The sequence below is a fragment of the Sturnus vulgaris genome, chromosome 10 (assembly GCF_052056855.1).
Source record: "Sturnus vulgaris isolate bStuVul1 chromosome 10, bStuVul1.hap1, whole genome shotgun sequence".
Classification (NCBI taxonomy): Eukaryota; Metazoa; Chordata; class Aves; order Passeriformes; family Sturnidae; genus Sturnus; species Sturnus vulgaris.
Window position 1 is genome coordinate 12,646,857 of NC_142252.1, and position 22,820 is coordinate 12,669,676.

General features: G+C 38.5%; 1 long non-coding RNA gene across 1 annotated transcript in view; it reads right to left on the reverse strand.

Moving 5' to 3' along the window:
• Nucleotides 1-22,820, reverse strand: part of LOC148222653 (uncharacterized) — an 84,646-nt gene that overhangs the window by 47,127 nt on the left and 14,699 nt on the right. Inside the window, exons 2-6 of the long non-coding RNA XR_015805729.1 lie at nucleotides 19,489-19,639; nucleotides 18,055-18,139; nucleotides 12,664-12,895; nucleotides 12,086-12,268; nucleotides 5,039-8,938 (exon numbers count right to left, since the gene is read on the reverse strand). This is a non-coding gene — a long non-coding RNA (uncharacterized LOC148222653). The remainder of the gene's footprint in view (nucleotides 1-5,038; nucleotides 8,939-12,085; nucleotides 12,269-12,663; nucleotides 12,896-18,054; nucleotides 18,140-19,488; nucleotides 19,640-22,820) is intronic.

The following is a 22,820-nucleotide window of genomic DNA, read 5'->3' on the forward strand; positions in this document are numbered from 1 at the left end:
CTCATTGTAGGCTGTTTAATTTGTCAGGACTACTAGGCCATGGTTTTGTGCTTTGACAGGTTTTTGTTATTCCTGCTAATCCCATTTCTGTTGTGTAATGTGCGTGGCAGCATCTGGTGACAACAGAATAGAACACCTAATTGTGAATGAATACAGAGAGCCCTGTTCTGCCACATTGCCTGTTGCACTATTTTTGCATTTTTATGGCTGAGGGTGGGCTTCCAGGAGCTGCAAAGCAGACAGCCCATCGTTGTAATCAAATTTGCCATTTGCATGTGTGTGTTCTCAGCAGCCTTCCTGTTTCTACAACCCCCAGGATTGCATGAGTTTGGTTTCTGGCACTCTCTTCTGAATGGAGAGGATGATCTTAAGTATTTATTAAGCAAATTCTCTTTAACTATCAAGTTACAATGTGAAACTTATGGTTTTAAGTGCATTTGGGTGTCACTAAAAGAAGCAGTATGTGAGGAGAGTCAGTGCAGTAGCTGCACAGCTGTCACTGCATTCAGCCCTTGCATGGCTTAATTCACTTGCTGGACACAGGGACCCAGCCTGTCCTGGTGCCTGGGGTCAATATTCTCCAGGTGCAGGATCCTGCATTTCCCTTTGTTGCGTTTCAGATGCTTCCTCTCTGCCCATCTCTCCAGCCCCAAGCTCCCTCTGAAGGACTACACAGCCCTCTTGGGTACCAGCCACTCCTCCAAGGTTTGTGTCACCCACAAACTTGCCAAGGGGGCATCTGGCCCTTCATCCAAGTCATTGATGGATAAGTTACACAGTACTGGGACCAGTCTGGAACCTTGGGAGACACCACAATTGACAGGCATCCAACTAGACCCTGTGGCAGTGATTAAAATCCTCTGGGATCTGCCACTCAGCCAGGTCTCAATCCACCTCACTGTCCACTCATCCAGTCCACACTTCCACTGAGTTTGCCTACAATGACCTTGTGAGAGACAGCATCTAGAGCCCTGCTGAATTCATGGTAGACAACATCCTCTATTCTCCCCTCATCCACCTTGGAAGCTGTTCTATCACAGAAGGCAATCAAGCTGGACAAGCAGGATTTACCTTCAGTGAATCCATGCTCCCGATCACCTTCTTGTCATCCATGTGGATAGAGGTGGCCTCCAGAACGAGACACTCCATCACCTTTCCAGGGATTGATGTGAAGGTGACAGGACAGTAGTTCCCTGGGTCCTTCTTGCCCTTTTTGAGATCCAGGATCACATTTGCTCTCTTCAGGCACCTCTCCTGATGGTCATGACCTTTCAAAGATGATTGTGAGTGGCCTCACTATGCATGGGTACAGCTCATCAGGGCCAGTGGGCTTTTGGATCTCAAGTCTGCCTAGATGTTCTCTAACTCAATCCTCCTAGACCAAAAAACTTCACATATTTTCAGCTTAGATTCTTCTCAGCCACAAGCATTAGTATTGTGAAACAAGACTGACAAAATTCACTGCCCACATCAATCTTGCAAGAACTTTCAAAAGATTAATTAAAACAAAGCTATAAAAACCAAGAGATCTGAAGTATATGAATCACAACATCAAAAAGAAAAATTTTAAGGAGAGTGTTCAGAATTTTAAATTAAAGTGCAAGCTTCAATTTTCTCCTGGTACTACTTGGTACAGTTTGCCTCCCAGGAAACAACACAGCTCTTCTGTATTTACCACAACAATATGGAATCAAAACACAAAATTTGTTGGATACAGAAACCAAGAAAACATCTAAAGCTGGTATATAATGTAACACATTACTCATAAATTTTTCTAACTCCTCTGTATTATGAAATGTTGAATTTACTAGATTTTAAAAAGGTGGTCAAGCAATACAGTAAATATGAAAGCTGTTTCAGGACTGAAGCATGAGACAGCATACAATCCACACATGAAAATAAGATCTTGTCTTATGCTGCTTCTTATCAGCTACAGTTCAATTCTAAACCGAGTTCTAAGAGACATAAGATAGTGTGAAAGCAAAAATATTTATGTACACTATGCATACAGAATAGACAACCAAGGGAGAAATGTTCCTCCTTATCAAAGACTTGTATTAGATGTATCCTTCTTCTAAGCATCTGTGGACAAGTTCCCCAGAAAAGATGCCTTTCATCAACTATGGGAGCTGTTATTCGTTATCATCATCTGTTTATAATCAATGAGAACAGTTGGATGCTCAGCAGTCTTGAAAATTGAACCAATTATTTAGGTCAGTAGTTTTTAACCTTTTTCTATTTGTGGACTCTTAAGCATTTTCCAGTGGATGTGAGGCACTGTTAGAAATTTTGCTCATGTAGATAGCTGTCACTTTCTTTGGCACTTACAACAAACTGTCTGGAATTTCTCCCTTCCCTTTCATCTCCTTATGAATATATCCTCAGATTCTGAGCTGAAAAAACCCTAAACCACATTAGCTAAATATATATATTTTTGGTAAATTAAAAAAAGAAAGTGACCTGTATCCATGTGTTTCTAAGCACCTAGACAAACTATGCAAACAAAACTCTCTCAGTTTGAATGTGTTATTTTGATTACAACCCAGGGAAGGTGCAGATCTGCAGACATTATTCTCCACTGGCACAAGCAATTGCTGCTCAGCTTCTGCTCTGTGAAATGCTCCCTTTCCCTGGCTGCCAGGCACTGGCCTCCATGTGCCAGCATATGTTCCTTTCCTGATCAATGAGCTGTGCTGTGAGACCAAGAGTGATGAGGTAGGGACAAGCATCTTTAACTCAGAATTGCTACCAAAAGTACTTAAGTGACACAGTAACCCTTTACTTTTGTGCTACAACCCTCATATAATTTGTGAACATAGTTTTGAACAGAGACTGAGGGAGAAGAGCAGACACATGCATGAGCATCCTAATTCAATCATGGCAGCACAAATTAAAATGTCCCAGATCTGACTTTACATTCCCAAGCATGCATTATAGCCAAGCAGAAAGGCTTGGGGCTGCCTGGGGAAGGAGATCTGACTGAGGTCTAACCACAGGAGCTTCTGGAGTCCCACCTGAAGGTGCTTCCACCATGTCTGGTGAGCAGTCACAGCAGAAATTCCTTCTGGCACTCACACCACTTGTGAATATTGTTCTGCCCACACATATCACTGTGTCAAAGGAGAGTCACTACAGCAAATCCAACCAAATCCAACAATCACACACTGAGCAGAGATTTCTTTGTAAAATATTTCTGATGTCAGTTTGCTATTTATTCTAATTATTATAGTTACTGGGATACACAGCAATTACATATATTTGATCTGATCTCTATTAGATTACTGTTCTGCAGATAAATGTGTACAGCCAGTGAGAACACAGAACCACATTAAACAGGACAGGCTCTTAAGGCTCCAAAGCAGCTCAATCTCTACTCTCCATTTAAGCAATGAAACAGTGTACCCAGGTCAGCCCTGTGGAGACTTTGGTAATGCCTGATGCAAACACTTTGGGAAATGCTCTGAACCAACAGCTGACAAAATACTTAAAAAAACTAACTGCTGAAAAGTTGCCTATAAAAAAATGAAGGTTTGGGAGGAGGTGAGACCCTCCCTGGTTTTAATGAAAAAACCTTTAGTCCTGACTACTGTATTTAAATTAAATCTATTTGCTTTTTGCACAGTTCGAATAGATGCTTTTTAATTATTGCTAATTGTTTAAGATATTGTTGTATCCCCCTGAAGATTTAAACTGAATAAATTTAATTCCTTTAAAATATCCTTCAGCTACAGGCAATAAAGTAAGAAGCCCCATAGGTATGGCAGTAAAAATAACCATAAAGGCATAAGCATTTAAATGAGGAGAGCATGGAATACTTCCCACTAGACCGAAAAAAAAAAAAAAAGTGAGAGAGAGTAAAGAGAAAGAAAAGAAAAGAAAGAAAGAAGGAGGGGGGGGGTAGCTATGTGTTTTGGAGACACAAGAACCAAACCATGAAACACACAGTTGAAACATTTAGGATGACTATGAAAAAGGTCTATGTTCACTTGTTAAGGAATGCGCTAAGGCAGACTAAAGCATATGAATGGCCCTTTCACAGGTCACAGATTCCATTCAGTTCTTGGACATTGTTATTATCCGACAGAAATAGATGGGCCTAATTAATATTCTGGACATACCTGAGAGAACATTCTTAAGGAAATCATCCTATGGTGGTTTGGGTTTGTTATGTTTTGAGGGTTTTGTTTTTTGTTGGGTTTTCTTGGGTGCTCTGCGCTTTTTGGGTTTGTTTTTAACAAACAGGAAACGTTACAAGTAGCATCTGGTTAAAAAACTGTGAGCATTATTTTGGTGTTAAAAGTTTAATAAAGAGTCTACTTCTGAATATACTTGTTTATGCAAAGACTTGGAAGTTTTTTTTTATTTTAGTAAACAATTTTGCTATGTAGATTAAAGCTGAACTGCACAGTCATTTTGCAAGCAATTATATTCTTGGCACTTTTCTGAACATAATATAACAATTACCACAGCAACTGCATTTTATCAGAGCACTCCAAGCATGCAGAAGGTTAATATCAGTTTTCAGCAACTTCAGATAATATTTCCAAGATGCTAATGTTGGGCAGTTTCAAATGAGTAAACAGCTTCTGATATGAACTGAGCTCTGGTCTTTTAAGATAATGTGGTTATATAGGCCCTGATCTTATATGTAGTGGGACTACTGTCCTCCCTAGAAAATACTGTTAAACTTGATGGGAGCCTGTGCAAACAAACCCAAATGCAGGGCCAGTTTCATGGCAAGAAAGATAGACTGATTGAAAGGGCAACTTTCCAAAGAGCATAACATGCTGCTCGGCTGGGTTGGGATCTCAGTGCTCCCACTGCCCCCCTGTACAGCTTCTCCATTTACCTCATAACCTTTGCAAGAATCAGCTACTCACTGAGTGTTCTGATACTATCCACTGCCCTAAAATGATTTTGTTATTAGTCCAATCTACTCTGAATTTTAAAGATATGTGGTTTGGTTTCAGCTCCTTGACTCCTGCTGAAAAAAATCCCCAAAAGAATAATTTAATTTTTTGTTCCCCTCACTGCTCACCCTTGTGACAGTTCTGTTGTTGACTTCACAGAGAGCAGAAGTAGGCCCCAAAAATACACAATCCTCCAAAGTCATCCAGGCTGTGTCACTGCATTTTGAATTCAGGACACCGCTTCAATATAGTGACTTGTTGTTCTCATCTTAAATGTCTGGATGGCATACAAATATAGATAAAAGTAGATACTAATTATCACATCTATTTTCAAGGCATGCATGGAGGGAGGCAATAAAGAGGAGGGGAAGTTTGTGGGTTACTCCCACACATAAATCCTCTATGTGTCAATGGGTGAATAGACACTACTTTAGTCTATTGTGCAGAGCTGTTTTATAACAACAATAAGCTGAAACAGAGAAGAAACTATATTAGAAAGGCAAATATCAAAATATATCACTACTAAAATGCCTGCAGGTAATCAAGTAATTCAGTTCTGTAGTACATCCAGAAACAGAAGTCAAGTTTTTTGTACTCAAACCTTAATATGGCATGTGTGGAAAAAAACTCCCATTGAAATAAATAGACCTATTCATTTCAGAGACAGTGAAAAAGAGACGAACTTTCTTTGTCTCGCCACTTTAGAGCCCCCTGATAGCATTTTCCTTTTTTATTGTCTTTTAGATATAGATGCCCCTCTGCTTAAGTATCACCAAAGCTACTAGTAACAAATACCTAAATATATAACAGATGCATAAGTGCAGCTTGGGATAAATACATTATGGACAATTAACTGTCATCATACCCCTCAATTACATTTTCACCCGCTCCTGTACTGTACACCTGTGGCTTGTTAGTACTGCAATAAGTGTTGGAAAGCAACTCTAAGGTTCAAAGGTAGCGCTGCTAAAATCTGTTTTCCTCTTTTTTCTTAAATGTGTACTACATAAATGTGAAAACAGAGAAACAAACACAAGAAAAAAAGAACAGTACCTTTTCGTTTGCTGGCTGATACTGTTGATCTAGTGAAATTTTTTTCACTTTCCTGTTACATCACACAGGAAAGACCATTTGCATGGAATATTGGGCCTGATTCTGAATTCAAAGTAATGTAGAAATCTAGTAATCTCTGTAGTAATCTCTGAATAATGTAGAAATTAACCCAGGGGGACAACAATCAAAATTCACTTTAGCACCATTTACAACATGATTTTAAATGTTATTTTCTCATCTGTGGGGGTATAACATAAGGACCGCATACACAAATTGAGAATGTTTTGTAATGCACATTGTTTTAAATAAAATGTAAAAGAACTTGTTAGAAGCATAACTAAAACTGATACATAGCTAGGTTACATTATAATCAAGTCTGCAAGTTTGCAAAATGGATAGTTGTATAAATTAAAGTAGCTATTGGATATCCTTATTATAACCACATCTAGATCCATAACAGAGACTGAAATGATTATTTATTATTAAACGTGTAAGTGGCATGATTCAGTAAGCTTTGTGTATGACATTGATAGATTGCCTGTAAAGAAAAATACTAAACAAAAATATACTGTAAAAATGGTCTTATAATTGTATCTGAAGGCAAATCCAGCACAGAAACACCTCTCTCAGTTCATATCCCAATGTCATTAACATATTTCTGTGGCTTCTATATTTGTTTATCTATTAGTCTTACATAGTCAACATTAGAAATTTTTATTCTGATCCTGTACTTTTCCAACCTGATTTACTATCTTCCTCTGTTAACATCTTTGGACTATTGCACTATTTGTTTAGGGAGGAAGCAAGGAAAACCAGAGGCTTCCCTGAGCTTCAGGATGAACATCCAAGGTGTCTGGTGCCTATCCAAGAAAAATCAGGCTGTTAGGACTTGCCAGCTACATTGTCACTGCTTTTCATCTGCCCTCGGTATTGGTAAGGTAAATCAGCTGGGAAAAGCTAACTTTGCCCCCATTGGCTCAGGTACAGGGAGATGTTTACCTACTCACCAATACATTTCAGCAGAGGTTCTTAATACTTTCCCTTTTCCTTTTAGCAATAGAAAGTATTTTGTTCAAGTCTTCACATAGCTTTTTCTCAGATCATTTGTATATGTAAAAGTCAGTAATTTTTTCTGTATAATGAACAGTAGTGCCAGATGACACCTCTACAACTTTTAGGCAGCTTCTTTTAATTGTATCGGTTTTTTCTTTGCTAGTCCTCTAAAATTTTTGTGAAGGTGAGCTGAATTCTGTGAAGGTGAACGATACACACGTATTCACAGATAGCATTCAAGAGCTGCATTTTGCTCTACATCCCCTGTGACTTACCTGAGAGACACTGAGAGGCTGGAAGTTGGCCTCCAGAATTAATGAAGAATATTGCAGGTGCTTATTTATAGGCAAGAATCAAATATGCCTGGTTTGACCAACAGTGACTCAGGGATTATCAAACAGCAATATTTGAATGTGTTCAAGCAGCCTTTTGAAGAACTGGGTTAGCTCACTAAATGATAACAGTGACTGGCCAGTCAGCATAAGCTGTGATGAATTATACCATCTTACTTTGCTAAATCCACGATCTCAAAAGAGTTTAATCACAGTTGCATGACACAAAGCCAGTGCTTCGCAATGACTGTCAGCTAACTTGCCTTTTTGCAACCACATATGAACAGAATATCATTAAGTGGACCCTAGAAAGAGCAAAAGAAGAGACATAAACACACATATTTGAAAATTGTTAGCATTAGCTGTGGGGAAAATACTTAGCAAAAACAGGAGAGGAAATACTTGTTAAATTGAGAAAAACCTTTCTGATACACGCTGTGTGCAAATCCTCTGATGTTTGGGTGCTTCATTGCATGTCTGAAAAATCTAGAGATGATCAAACAGCAGAAACATGAATTACAAAGAATAATCCTGCATGATTCAGGAGCTAGACAGGATGATCTAATAGGACACTCATTCCTAGCAATTTTTAACTTGTAATAAAAAAACCTGTCTTTGCTGTGTCATGATTTTTTTAATTTTTATAATTAGGAACGTAATAAAAAAATCCTTAGGATTTTAACTTCTTAAATGGTCACAGGAAACACCCTCATTTCTATTTTTAAAACATTTTCATTGACTAGCCAGGGAAAAATTAGTATCAGTAGCATTTACATTGTTCTATAAATGGCCTGAGCAAAATCTCATAACAAATCCGCAGTGTAGTCGGAACTCATCTGTTCTTTGCACTTCCTATTTTGCAGATGAGACAGTCTCAAAAGACTGGGTAGGCTGAAGACTGGTTGGACAACTCTATAAGTGAAGTCTCAAGACTCTTGTCATTCTAGCTGTCTAAATTACTTAAACAGGACTCAGAGGGATTTAAAGGGGAGAAACGACATGACAAACAATTATATTCTAACACACTATTTATAACAATGCCCTTTCAGATTATTGTTCCACTCAGACTGACACATTACTGTAATCCCAGGGATGAATCAAGGGACTTAGAGTTAGATCATGCACAGCTTGTAGGCATAAAAAAATACGAATAAAGAACTGACATTCAGGAAATATAGAGCGACTCAAGGATAAATTCTGCTGGGATGAGCTTAATTTATCAATGTCAATAACAACGGTGAACACATCGCAAGAATACATGCATATTAATTGAAAATAACTCAGATTAAATCACTGCAGTTTGACATTTTGAGATAGGCACTTTATCTTTTCAAGAAAGAGAGCACTATAAAATCTTTAATCTGAAAACACATCTTAATTGCGTGTTATCACCTCCTAATTGCTTCTATATTATATTAAACATTTTGCTAATTACTAGCCTGATCATGGTGTAAATAGCTTGAGGCTAGAGCTCATAACCAGCTGAAGACAACTGGGCACAATGAGGGCCACAAAGAAGTTTATCACTTCGGTGTATTATCGCGGACTTCCATCATTATCAGTGTCTATCACTCTTTATCTCTGCTTCCCCTGTGAGATAAAGAAGAGAGACAATAATGTAGATCAGAGGTTGGGTTGCATTTCAGTTAATCCATCTATTTCTAGCTCTAGATTTCTAATATTCCCTGGGGACAAAAGTTGTCTGCCTGCTGCTGTCACTAATCTGCTGCTGGAGGAAGGGGCCGGAATGTTATTTGCCCTGCCCCGAGCCGGGTAACGGAGGTGCTCCCGGACAGCCGGGAGCGAGCGCCGCGCCCGAAACCAAAGGACGTGGATGAAAGACGGTGCTGTGAGCAATCCACCCGCTTAGCTTCAGACACTGCCAACACACAGACGATGCACAGGGACACTCTGAGGCAGCAGCTTGTGAATCCATCAGGAAAGAAAATTATTTATGTATAGGCGATGGCAACGCTCGTACAAAACGGCCAGGTGACCCAGCAATGCAGGCAGCAGCTAATCATTTAGGTACAGCACTTGTTTAAACAATTACTGTTACATGAAATAAGCTGACCAAAACATAATTGTCAGGAGGTTTTTTGAAAGAAAAGAAAGCTGTCCAACATCACATTCAAGAATTAAGAGGCGTTTGGGGCTCCAAACTGCAAGGTAAAACACATCTTTGTAAAAAAATGCGCTTCCCAAAGAAACCAACCTGAAGTAGGAATAAATCATCACAATGGTAAACAGCTTTTCTCACTGCCCCCTTGGCAGAACATAATTCTGGGCAGTGCAAAGAGGATGTGACAATGTGCAGCCTACGAATTTTGCTCTCTGTGTTTAAAATTAAATTTTGACTACATCTACTTTGTCAGGGCCTGCTGTAAGATGCCAGAGGCCCAAGTTTATCTCTGTTAATAAAAGATTACTTTTTTATCTGTGGCTACAACAAAGACTTTACGCCTTGAGCTTCATTTGCTAGATAGATGAACCTCACAACTTTTACAGAGTAGAAAGTTCACAAGTCAGGCAGGAAGAAAGCAGACTGCAAATGACAGAATATGAAATATGGATGAATTTAAGCCTGAGTTATGAGGAGCAAAAGCAAAATATTCTCAACTCCAAACTGTTTTTTATTGGAAGACTATCTTTAATGAAATTATACATAATTAGTTAATCAGAAAGTCATGCTCCAATCTGAAGAAATCTTCTACCCTCCCCACACAAAGGGAAGCTTCATTGATGGGATAAGTGACACTTTCTCCAGTGAGAGAAGAGGTACTCTCCCTTCTTCGCTTTTTACCTTCCAGATTCCCCCGCTCACACCTCCTGGACTCAGCTGTGGGTTTTGGTTTTATTTTTTTCCACTCCAAGGGCAACATCACTCTCTCTTTATGTAGCTTTCTATTTTTCAGAAGCAACACAAAATAAGTCTCTAACTTAGTGGTTGGTGTCCCTGTCCCTGGTTCAGGGGTTGGAACTAGATAATCTTTAAGATTCTTTCTAACCCAAACTATTTTATGATTCTATGAAATAGGAAGTGCTAACAGCAGCCCTTTGCACTACCTGTGTCCCCCTCGCACTTGGTGCTGCAGGTGCTGCCCACCTGGCAGGGTCTGTCCCTGTCCTCCCCTGTGCCTCCTGCATCCCCCGGGCTGTCCCATCTCTGCACCACTCTCCTGTGGCAGCACGATGGATCACTTCTGTGACTTGAGCTTCAGCATGACATTGACAGGGATCCAGGGCTCTGAAAGACTTTATGTCAAAGCTTGAGAAACTGGGCTCCTTGTTAAAAAAAAAGAAGAATGAAATACAGCACAGCTATTCTGAAGAAAGCAATGATGCACAGCTGTTTTATTGCCTGGTACAGGTAAGACATTTTAGGGAATATATTCTGTCTTTTAATGAGCCCACAGCAGAAGGCCCTGGATTTATCTCAGCTGCCAGGATCCTCTCACTCTTTCAGGTTCCCATTATCTTTCTCTATTTCCATCCCTCTTTGTTTCTAGGCTGTGTCTATTTAAAGTGCCTCAGCCTTTTTCTTCTGCTCCTAAGCAGTTTTTATAGGTGCCTGTTTTCTCCCTAAGAATTCTTGAATTTGATGTCTCCATCTTATGGCTATGGGAAAGCCATGCTGGATTCTTGTCTTCCTTTGCATCCCAAGTGAGGAGAGAGAGACATTTCCCAGAAGGACAAATATTCTGCCATGACAGATTAGTGCAAGGCTGGGCCCCCTGTATGGTGGTGAGTGCTCCAAGACTGGTTCACACAGGGATGCACACAGCTCAAAGGAAAAGCTGTACCATACAACACACAACTCTTCCAAGGGCTCATTTCTGCAGCTGTATTTTAAGCCCATGCTACAGATGAATTTTATGATATTTGCTTGTTTGTGTTTTCTCCTCTGTGTTAGCGTATATTATCTCCACAGACACTAATTCTTGATATAAATGATGCTAAGCAGTAAAGTATGGTCCATTAACTTGATTTTTAAAAGTATCTAAAATTTACGCAGTGATTTAAATAATAATATAAATTATATTAAGTATGTGCAGCAGCAGAGGGTACGGCCTCCTAAACAGAATGAATTTCTCCTTGGAGAGCACTGATTAGTTCATTTTTCCTAATGAATCTTTCGTTATAGTCAGAAGTTCCTTTTTTTCCCCCTCACTGTCTCACTTATGAAGCATGCATATGTATATATGTATGTTCCATTTATACATTTGATAGCTAGATTAAGTAGTATCCTACTTCACCTCCAGAAAGGGCACAGCACTTCTCAAGGAGGCAGCTGCATTTCTTAGGTGAGGGAAACTGAGGCCAAGGCACCTCACCCACAGGTCCTTGACCTCCTTAATCTATGGGCCAGCCACTTCAAAGCATGAAATTCATGGCTAAAGTCCACCCTGCAGAAAAGTGGACGAAATCTGCTGCTTCTCTCAGCAAAATTTATTGTTGAGGCCAATTAGAAAGTGTTACCAGTTAAGACTGATGGAGTTATTATTGCTTCTGCCCTGTCAAAAAAGTGCAGCAGATGGTTTTGCACTGCCTCCTCCAGTGCCTAGAAATGCCCCCGTGCTTCAGCTCTCCCCTCACTCTGTGTATTCCCCAGGCAGGGTGAAGGAGAGAGAAGTCCCCCCATTCCCTCAGAAGTGCTTTACATGCTCCTGGAAGACAGGCTGCCATCTGGCCTAATGAGCCTTGGAACAAACTGCTTTTAAGACAACTTTCCTTTACCTGCGGCGACGCTCCTTTGGTGGCTGTTTACCAGCACCCCGGTCATTTAGGCTGTAGTTTAAGATGCATCACAGTTGTTGGTTTTTTTCCCCTAGAAATATCAGTGTAGGTAGTGCTTTCCAATAAGTGGACATTAATTCATGCTGAATTACAGTGGGATTCCCAAGAAACTGCATATGAATACTGAAAGAAATCATTATGATTAATGATATAATTTATATGTGCATGTTGATGAAAGAATCATAATCTAGAGTAAATTAGTAGAGATTTATGTACTAATAATTTTGTTGTGCTCTGAGGTCCAGATGAAAACCAACTAAGTGATGTTGTATTGACAGCAGTTCATATTAGCATATCTTAAAGGGATAGTATAACAGTATCAAATAAACAATTTTTAATGCATATTAACTCCATTTCACTTCCCCTCCCCCCTCAATCTATATTTATGGCATTGATAGGAGCAAGGTTTCATCCCTTTCATCTTCACCTATGTGCCAAAGAGTCAAAGTGGATGAGATGACTGAAAATACTTTAACAGAAATAATGGACTTTTAAGAGAGAAAAGTAAGTGAACTGACCCGATCCGTCCACGTGCTCCTGAGTGCACGAAGGCCATGTGGCTGCATGCAGGGAAGAGGAATTCCATGCCTTGCAGGACAGCTGGAGCAGCTCTCCCCAGGGCCCCTGGTGCCGCAGGTCACCCCCGGGCACCCCACGTGCTGCAGACTTGGCACCTCCCCATGCACAGCACAACCTTCATTATCCCAAATTCAGCCTTTATTGCTCGCTGCACACAATGCAGCCCTGGCACTGGGGAGAACAGAGGCCATGGAGTGAATTCATATTTGGTTTCCACGCAGGAAAACACTAGGAGAAGCATCTGTTTTATTGGCAATATTTTTTCAAGTGCTTATTGCATAAGCTGGAGCACACCTGAAGCTCAGGGTAGCGTGGGCCTTTTCAAAACTCTGTGTTGCAGAGGCCATGCACCAATGTCACAGAGTCACCTTGTGGGGTTTGAAATGCCAGCTGATGGTAAACGTGTAAAGTAAAGTGCATTACTTGATAATCTAAAGAGGTGGTAGTGAATTGTTGTACATTAATCACTACAGCAAATGTTTATAAAATGTATGGCTGAATAATTACTAACTGATCTTGCCTCTGAAATTCTTATGGAAAATAAGAAGTGGAACATGGGTGAAACTGTCTATTCCAATTTATTTTTAAAAACAAGGATAAATCGCTGATCAAGCAAAATCAGCAATATTTATATTTCTAGGGTGCTCTTAGTACTTAATATTAATTTAAAAAAATAATTTAAAGGACTGCTATAATCTAGTCAAAATAGTTGTATGTTTTTCTAATAAGGTACTTTGTCAATCTGTAGCAACTCAGATAGAACTCCTTCCCAAGCAGTTTAGAGCTTAAACTGTTTGCAATTTCCAAGAAGAAAACACCCCCTGAGCTACGTGTTTGAGACTGTAGTGATGTGATCTAACAGCAGCACAACTACTGTACAATACTAATATAAACAAGATCCAGAATATTTTCTCCTGTATCTTCCCGTTTAAGTTAGGTACTTTAACTTTTTGCTGATAGGGACATATTTTTTTATAGCACAAAACTGAATACCAGAGACAATATTTAAATTTTATACAAACTTGAATATATTTGTTTGTAACAAAGCCTTTTGGAAGAATTAATTCTCTTCACCAGGGAACCAATGTCAATTTACAAAGGAGAAACTACTAACAATACTATTTCTAATGAAAACCAGACTGTGTCTTTGCATTTTACCTAGCTATGGAACCTGTAGCCACCACTAGACACTATGCAGAATATCTAACTAATTTTCAAAATCCTCACTTAAACCTTAATTCAAGAGAACGACCTCTTGATCTTACAAAAGGCATTATTGCCGGAGATTAAACTGCTTGATGCTATGTATTGTTCTAGCTGTAGTCAAGAGGGAATATTAATTGAGATGTTCCATGGATTACAGTGTGTATTCCACAGTGGTTCACATGTTTCCTGGTGGTCTTTCCAACAGGAATAGCACCAGGTTTGTAGAATAATGAGGGGAATAAGACAGATCATTTTGAACCTTAGTTGTTAAGCCATTGTTCTGTTGTGCACAAAAGGTAATGCTTGGTTGATTTCCTTTATTTCTGAGCTGTTCAGATTTTTTCCCTGTGCACCTAATCTCTGCCACTTCCTCTGTGAGTCATCAGCAGCTGGACCCAGTGAAACCACAGGAACTAGCTCCTGGTAAAGAGCTCTAATGGTGCTATTACTCAAGTTCAATTCTCTTTAAGTCTAGTAAAGAAGCATCATGAGTCATATGGTACAGACAAGAGTTCTTTTGCATTTGCTTCTTTAGGAAAATCAAAACCCATGCCTTGCTTTTTGAGAGTGATTACAATGGGTGTCTCTTATACCTATGTCACTCTGCCTGTCCTTTGCAGGAAGGATGAAGTGTCATTTTCTTTTCAAGTCCTCATTATTTTTTCTTGCACTTACTAGTTGCACTGCCTATAATTTAAAAACAAGATCTTAAAAATAAAACAAAACAAAAATTCCCCACCGTTTAGCTGTGTCCTTTCTGCTCATTTTCACTGCACAGAAGTGCAATGTGGTTCACACCTCCGATTCAGCTGATTTGATTAGTTGTTGCTGCCATACACCTGCTGCTGTCCCTGCAGTAGTCTGTATTTGTGGCAAACATTCCTGCTGTCTGACAGAACAGGTGGATATTGTATAGGAGATTGAAAAGAATGGATGAATGGTAATTGTTCTGCATCCCTGCTTACACAAACTCAGCAAAAGTTGGGTCTATAAAATGAGTCTCATGATTTGCCTTCAGTAAATAGAGTGGTCAGGTATCTAATTTTAAACTGAAGCCAAATTTTTAACTGTAGAACTCAGATGAGCTTTACGGTGAGATGGTTGGAAAGATTTTATAACCTTTGTTCATTTCTCATACTCAGGCATTTCTATACAAGACAATTTGAAGACTTTAGAGAGCTCTGGGGGATCTCTTTGACTCTTGGTAGGAGTTCCTTTCCTCTCCTTCAATTAAAACAAGTCATTCTTAACATTTAAAAATGGTCCTTATTAAAAGAATGTCTCAGTTATTATCCTCTCAGACTAGCGTTTTGCCTTCTGATGAAGGCTTGCATGCTGGTTGAAGGAGGTTTACTTGAATTGTAATGCAATGCTGCTCAGGGATGGATGGTCTGTGACAGTCTGTAACTCTGGGCAGCAGGAAAAGAAATGGAGTTTATTGTCCTGCTTATTGAACAGACTGAACTACATGGCAGACAACAAAGATCCTCTTGCAAAGTAGACAGGCACCTCTGAACATACAGGTCTTTGAATTAATATTTAAACATGAAACAGGGAAGACCCTAAAATCCCACATGCTTTCCAAGTCAAAAATATTTCAGTGAAAATCCCAGGGACAATGCAAGTAGCATTTAATGGGTAGGGAGAAGTGGAGAAACCAAATACAGAAAGCATGAAACCTCCCAAAGAGAGGTAAAATGACACTGCAGTCTCTAAATCAGATAGTTTGTTTATTAGCACAGTTGCATTTTAATGGATTAAGAGCTTCAATACAGCACTCCCAAGATGAAATCCACATACCATAAGTGATATGCAAGGGTCTGCCCCCTGACATGTGAGCCCGTGCAGAGCTTCAGGCTGAGGCTGCTGTCACCACGGCTCCGGTGGCAGAACTTGGCAAGGAAAACTTCGAAAATTGTAGTCCAGGGGACTGAACAGTTATCCTCCTTTTCACTCAAGATAATTTTTAGGCAAATAGTGTGCCTCATCTAAAGCACATACATTAATCCTCCCGTTTGAACTAAACCAAATATTTTGATGTTTTCATACAATAAATGTCATCTAAATACCAATTTGGCAGAAGTGCCAAGATTTAAAATTGTTTACTTCTGCCTGTTTCTCCAGCTAGCTATTAAATTTGTAGCAGATTGTAAATCATGGTTCTGTAGAAGAAAAATCCAACAAATATTTGAAGACGATATTGTGCACATTTTTAATGTGCACTTTTTTTCAATTACGCTCATCTGAACTGCTGTGTGATGGAATAATGTATTTTTCTAAAGGCAGGAAAGAAACATAATGTGATAAAATTTTAGACAGACTGTGATTCAACATTTTGAAAGTTTCCACAAAGTTTTACAGCATCTATTGGAGATTAATATTTCATTAAACTACTTTCATGAGCTATCTTTAGAATGATTAATTTGATACTTTACTTCAGGTTTTATCTTTTATCTATACAGCCCACATTAGTGTTTTGGATTCATGCTACTGATGATTTTTCAGCTCTCAGGTACATAAGAGGATAGGATGGAATCAAAGAGCTTTCAGTTTTCATCCAGTTCTAGCAGATATACTTGATTTATAGTAGAAGCTGGTTTCATATTCTTAAAAATGTTGTAAACAATTTGCAGCTGCTTGATTTTTTGATGCCATCATAAATATTCATGATCATTTTCCAAGATCTACAAAGGTAAGGTGACCTTAGGAAAAAAAAATCAGACTTGGGTGGTACAGAGTGTTAAGTCATTGCTTTTTCACCTTTCTAAGAATTACAGAGACAGCTGCAAAGCCTGTACTCGACATCACATGCATGGCTTCTGGAAAATATTTTTGCAATGTATTTTAAGCAGAACTGATGAAAAGCCACTGCACTGAAGCTATGCTAGCAGAGAGTCTGATAACACAGTTTGGCATAAATGTAATGGCCTGGCAAGAAGTCACTGCCTGTGTAATCAATAACTCTGAACGTGACTTTTAATCACCTTAATAAACATTTTTCAGCACGTCATAGCACAGTTCTCTGGCCACAAGAATGGAAGGGGAAGGGAATGACTGCTGAAAAATAGATGAAGGTATGAAAAAAAAAATAAGCGAAACTGGCAAAGCTGTTTGAAAACCTATTCTGTTTGAAAAACTATTAATTGTTCAGCAAATAAAAATGACACTAAAGCACAGAAAAAGATTAAACTGTGTGGTATTTTATTACATGACAGGATACTGTATTATTAAAACTGTATGTAACTAACATTTTGCTCACCCCTCACTTCTCTTTGTTTTGCCCTTTGAGATTTTCTTCTTCAGCATTTTCATACACTATCTGAAACAGGTATGTTTGTGTTTCAGGTGAAATTTTAACATTTTTTAAGACTAAGAGTAGAATGTATGTGGAGACAGTAATTGCATCAGTGCCACAAGCCAGTCAGATAAGCCAGGGATGGGAAGGTAGGGGTCCTGATTAAAATGAGGTATAAAAAAAGACTTGAGAAGGTGAAATAATTCCACTCAGGAAGAGGCAGGAGTTTGAGGGGGTTGATCTTCAGTGGCATAAATTGCTTAAAGTGATGCTGAATTACACCAGCTTGCCTTAAACATTTGGGTCATCTGATATGTAATTTAAACATGGCCTATGTGATTCAGATTTCTAATGATACAGCTCAGCAAGGAATGACTAAAAATTACACATCAGTGGCAAAACCCCAAGATTCGTCCCAAAATTCATAGCACACATTTCCTACTAACACACTGCATCCACAACAAACTTTTTTCCTGGAGTATTCACAAGGTTTAAATAAATTACAGATAATATTTTCTTAAGTACACATATGATTTAGAAATCCATGCCCTATTTTTTAAATTGAAGGAGAATGTTTAAAGTGATTTCAAAGGGATTGAGGTGATGAAACACTATAAAAAGAATGTTACCAGGCTCCTCTTACATTCAGTATGTGACTATAAATGCTTAGATGTCCCTTTAAAGGTCAGTGAGATCTAATGTACTAAGCATCCAAGCTGCTTTCAGAACTGTGAATTAGACCCCTAAGTAACATAAGTAATTTTGAAAATGAGATCTAGCAAAATCCTGTGGACATGTTAGGTTTAGTAAGGGTATCTGAAAGACTCACCTGTAAATCCTAACAGCTTTAGGAACTCTTGAAAAAATCCCATATTCTTTGTGTTATCAACATCAGATGTAAACTGAGTACAGTTCTATCAACAGAAAGAACAATGTAAGTTATCTGGGTTTTAATGTTTATTCACAAATTAGCATGCAGTCTGAAAGAAAAGGTAAGAAAAATCCAAATAATTTTAGAATAATTCCCACATGCTCAGAGATGTCAATGTCGTATGGCTGGCTCAGAACTGTGCAGCACAGTGAAAACTGCACCACAACCAACTCCACAAACCTTATCACTTTCAGGTTTCAGAAAACTTGTATTGAGAATAATGCCAAAACTTTCACTCCTAAAAAAGACATGAAGGATAATCTACTAAGAAGAACTAAAACAAGGATATACTTTGATGTATTTCTGTATTTTTTCTGATATGAAGACTTTTAAGATAAGATAATGACATATGTGTTACACATCCAACTGATTAATCATCTTTATAGGATGCAATACCCTAATGTGAAAGGTCCAAATTTATTTTTTCTCTCTGTGACTTTAATACAATTTTTTATGCCTATAAGGCCTAGACAACTTCTGCAATAAATTAAAGAAACATATTTTCCAAGTCAATTTTTTGACTGTGGATATGGGAATTTTTCATGATAGTGAACAATATCTAACAGAATGATCCAAGGAAAGTATTCATTATTGTTACAAAATTAAGGGAGCATCTCTGCTTTATTTTCCATGCAAATTTTAGTCAGATCAGCCTTATCCATCTGAGGATGCTCTGGATGGATGGATATATTATTTGTTAATGTTACCTTTACCAGGCAGCATGAGGCACTTGGGTAGATATGTGGTCACTATGAAACCATGCCAAGTACCTTTGTGATTTTTCCCCTTAGGAACCTAAACCGTACTTCTATGAAAGCTACTTTTGGAGCACAGAGAAGGATTTTATTTTAAAATAAAAAAAAAATAAATCAAGCCTGATTCACAGCAAGTCACATTCTTTCTACATTTTGCAGCCATGACATGTCATTAGGAAGTGGTGCTACCCTTGGTTACATTGGCATGTCATGTTACAGTACATTAGAAAACATGATGTGCTGACATAACCATGCAAGACCCTTATCCAAATGACAAATTACATCCTGGCAGTTAAGAAAGAGGCATGCTTAGATCTCAGTACACATATTCTGCATATATCATAATCTGCACAAGCAAACTGTAAAAGACTGGAAAAAACCACAAAAGAACTAGTGCAATTATGAAGTTAGATCATGCTCTATTCAGCATTTATCCAAATTCACATCTCAGTCAGTCCTTATGTGCACACATATAGTGAGCACACTCCCTAATTGATCATGTATGCAAAACAAACCTCAAAAATACAGAAATAATTATTTTTCAATACTAGAAGAAAACAGAATCACTTTTTATTACCTCCATAGCTGTTACAGTTGATCTTTATATTTCATTCTTTCTCAGCTTTTGGTGTGCATTAACATCTGGGACTCATCACGCTGTCCGGCATTTCAACAAAGATGATGTCACTGGTGCCAAATACTTTGACAAACATGGCTACTGCATAAATCTGAAGAACAGAAAAACCAGACAAATTATGTTTATGATTAGAGACAAAATGAGTTGTTTGTACCATGAGTTTAAGTATGTTAAACACAGACTTGTTTCCCAGAAGGAAGACATTGACTGAAAACTGTAAAAACAAGCAATTTTTTTTTCCTCTCTCTTTGAGTCTGGAGGAGCTTTTGATCTTCCAGTGTCCATTACAACCTTGGGGAAGGTTAAGTTAACCCTTTGAACAAACATTCCTACTAGCATCCAATTCACACAAAGTGACTTAATCACCAGCTAAATTGAATTCAAACTGCTCTAGAGAACAGGAACTGACATAACTCTGCTCTGATGACAAGGGAATGGAAAGGGTTGAATTTGCTATTGAGATGCACTGAGGGGCCCAAACCCTTGGTTCCAGCTTTGGAGACACCAGGCACTGTGATTTTGTGGCACAGAGATGTCGGTGCAGAGATGCTGAGGTGCAAGTTGTGTGCTGTGGTGCAGAGACCCACGGCTGAGACCTTCCCTTGCATGCTGCTTGGAGGGCAGCACGGGACAGGGGACAGCTCTGGGCAAGGCTGTCCTTTCCCACCCTGCCAAAGGAGCAGAGGGGACAACTGCAGAAAGTGCTTCAAGTGCAGTCCCTTCTCCCTCCTTTGGAGGACAAATTGCCTCTTCATGCTTTTCTTCCCATGCACCCATCCGAAACCCAGCAGACCTCTTCAAGAATTGTTTTGTTAAAGACATAATTCAAAAGGGAATTATTCAATTAAGTATTGACCACTCCTACCAAGAATTCATAAAAGCAGCATGACTTTACCAGTCTGACAGAGCAGGGATGCAGAAGACTTCAAGGACACAGGTTTATGAAACAGAATAAAAGCTCTGCATTCCTCTGCTGCCAGCATGTACCTACTGTTACAGGAGTTGTGATCAGTGCTTCTCCAAAAAGAGTGTAAACAAAAGAGGATGATTAAAGGAGGCACAGAAGCACCAGTTCTTGTTATCAGGCCTAAACCTGGCACTGCAGCATTTCCAAGGGGTGATAATTGCACGGGGAATTTCTGTGACATAGACACTAATTCACATTACAGCCAGTTTAATCATGTAATCTCCTAACAACTGCAAGCAATATGGGATGTATGTAGCAAGGTATGTTTGCTATCCAAACAGACAGACAATGATCTTGGCTAAGACTTATCAGTCTCTAAATAGAAAGTAAGATATTTAACAGAAAGATGTATTTCAGCTATCTTACAAAAGGAAATATGAGACTCTCGATTACATGGCAAATATGGCAAATAGCCAAAACAACACAGCAAAGATGTCAGATAAGGATTTGAGCCTTTTAATCACACTTCTAATAGAATTCAAATAAAATTAAGTCACCCATCATTTATTATGCCAGACAGAGTGCAAGTTCAAATATTAAGCTGAAGAATTATTAACTCAGCTTTCAGCTGGCTCTAAAAGCTTTCATCTGTACTTGATATTGGTGAATACTTTCACACCAACTACTATTACTTTCAGCCCTCGGGTATAACATCTTGCACACAGAAGTAGCAGGAACACATGGATATTTTTTCCCACACACAGGAATATTAGTCCTGATACAAGTACAATATCTCTTTATGCTTAACCATGCCAATATTTCCCTTTTGCTTTCTACCACGTGCCTTTGTGTAAAATCTCTGTGTTAAAACTAAAAGGACAAGGAGCTTTATAAAATAGAATAATCCTACTGGACTTGCAATCAATTAACTGAAACATGGAGATGGATATTTTCTGAAAGCTCCTTACAGGGTCTAGACAAACACACTGAGATAACAATGGAAAATTGTTTGGCTTACTAATTGTAACCAAATGTATGCCATTCTATCAAAACATTCTCAGGAGGATGTCAGAGACTTTTAAAAGTAAACATCTTGTGTCATCCTTTTACTCAAGTGGAACAAGGGTCTCCAATAAAATCCTACATATCAAGGACCCTCAAAGAGGTTTATATATATATTTCTGATCTTTGAAAATGCAGCTTGAGAGGTACATTAATAATTTCACCCAGCTGGGCAATAAACATTCCTGCCAAAAGAATTATGTAAAATTACATAAACCCTTTTTAAAGAGAATAGAGTTTCAAGAAGCCATGAAGTATAGACTTACTTCATTTTTTTTACAGCTGTGTTTTACAGAAAGAATTTTAGCATGTAAAATCTCTGTCCTTGTAAAATACTCCAAAGAGAAGCCAAAATTCGAACCTGTATGTAATGCAGAATTTTAAAATGTTGGAAAAGTTTAGCAGCGAGAAACAAACAAACCTCAACCAAATAAAAAAGCTTTTCACAGCTGAAGCAATAGATAAAGTAGCAATGAACAGCTAAATGCAAACACTTTCATCAAGGCTTAATTTAACCTTTAAATACAATACATATCCAAGGGGAACTACCAAACACTTAAAGCATTCGATCATTCTTAAAGTGTGGATTACAGTGTTGGACTCCTATGCTGAAAAATTTAGACCAATTGAAACCTCACCTTTTTCAAAAGAACTCAAAAATTGTAGCAATGGATCCAATCCTGGAACTTACATTAGCAAAATATTCAAGCATATTCCTATCCAAGCTTCACAGGAGGAGACAATACTTAATCAAGCAAGCAGAAACTAAAAAAAAATCAAGAGTAAACAGACGTACTTTGATAGATAATAAATCAGGTTTTCAGGTTTGACCAAGACGACTAAAGCTAGTTAACTTCACTCAACTAGATAGCAAATTTTGCATTCATTTCAGTCACAGAGAGTAAATATGTGACTAGAAAAGCATATGCTGCCATGGGGTCTTAGCAAGTGCTGAACATAGAGCTACAGGGAATTTCAGCCTTGTACAATGCTACAATAATTCTTGGCTGGGATTTCTGAGAATTCCCAGTACAAATAGAACTTAAAAAAAGACTGCTCTTTTACAACTTCATTTCAGAATCAGGAAGGAGTTCCCTCAAACAGATTTTTAATGGAAATTTTTCTAATGAACTTGCAAAATATTTTCCATCTAATGTGCTCTAGAGAACCTTTATGGGAAAATCACACAAAAGTTTAAAGATCCTGAAATAAATTATTAGAGATTGTTAGTTACAAACTAATCTCCCGTGGCCCTCTGTCAGCTCTGACATCAGAGAGCCAAGCCTGCAGGAAATATTCCTAA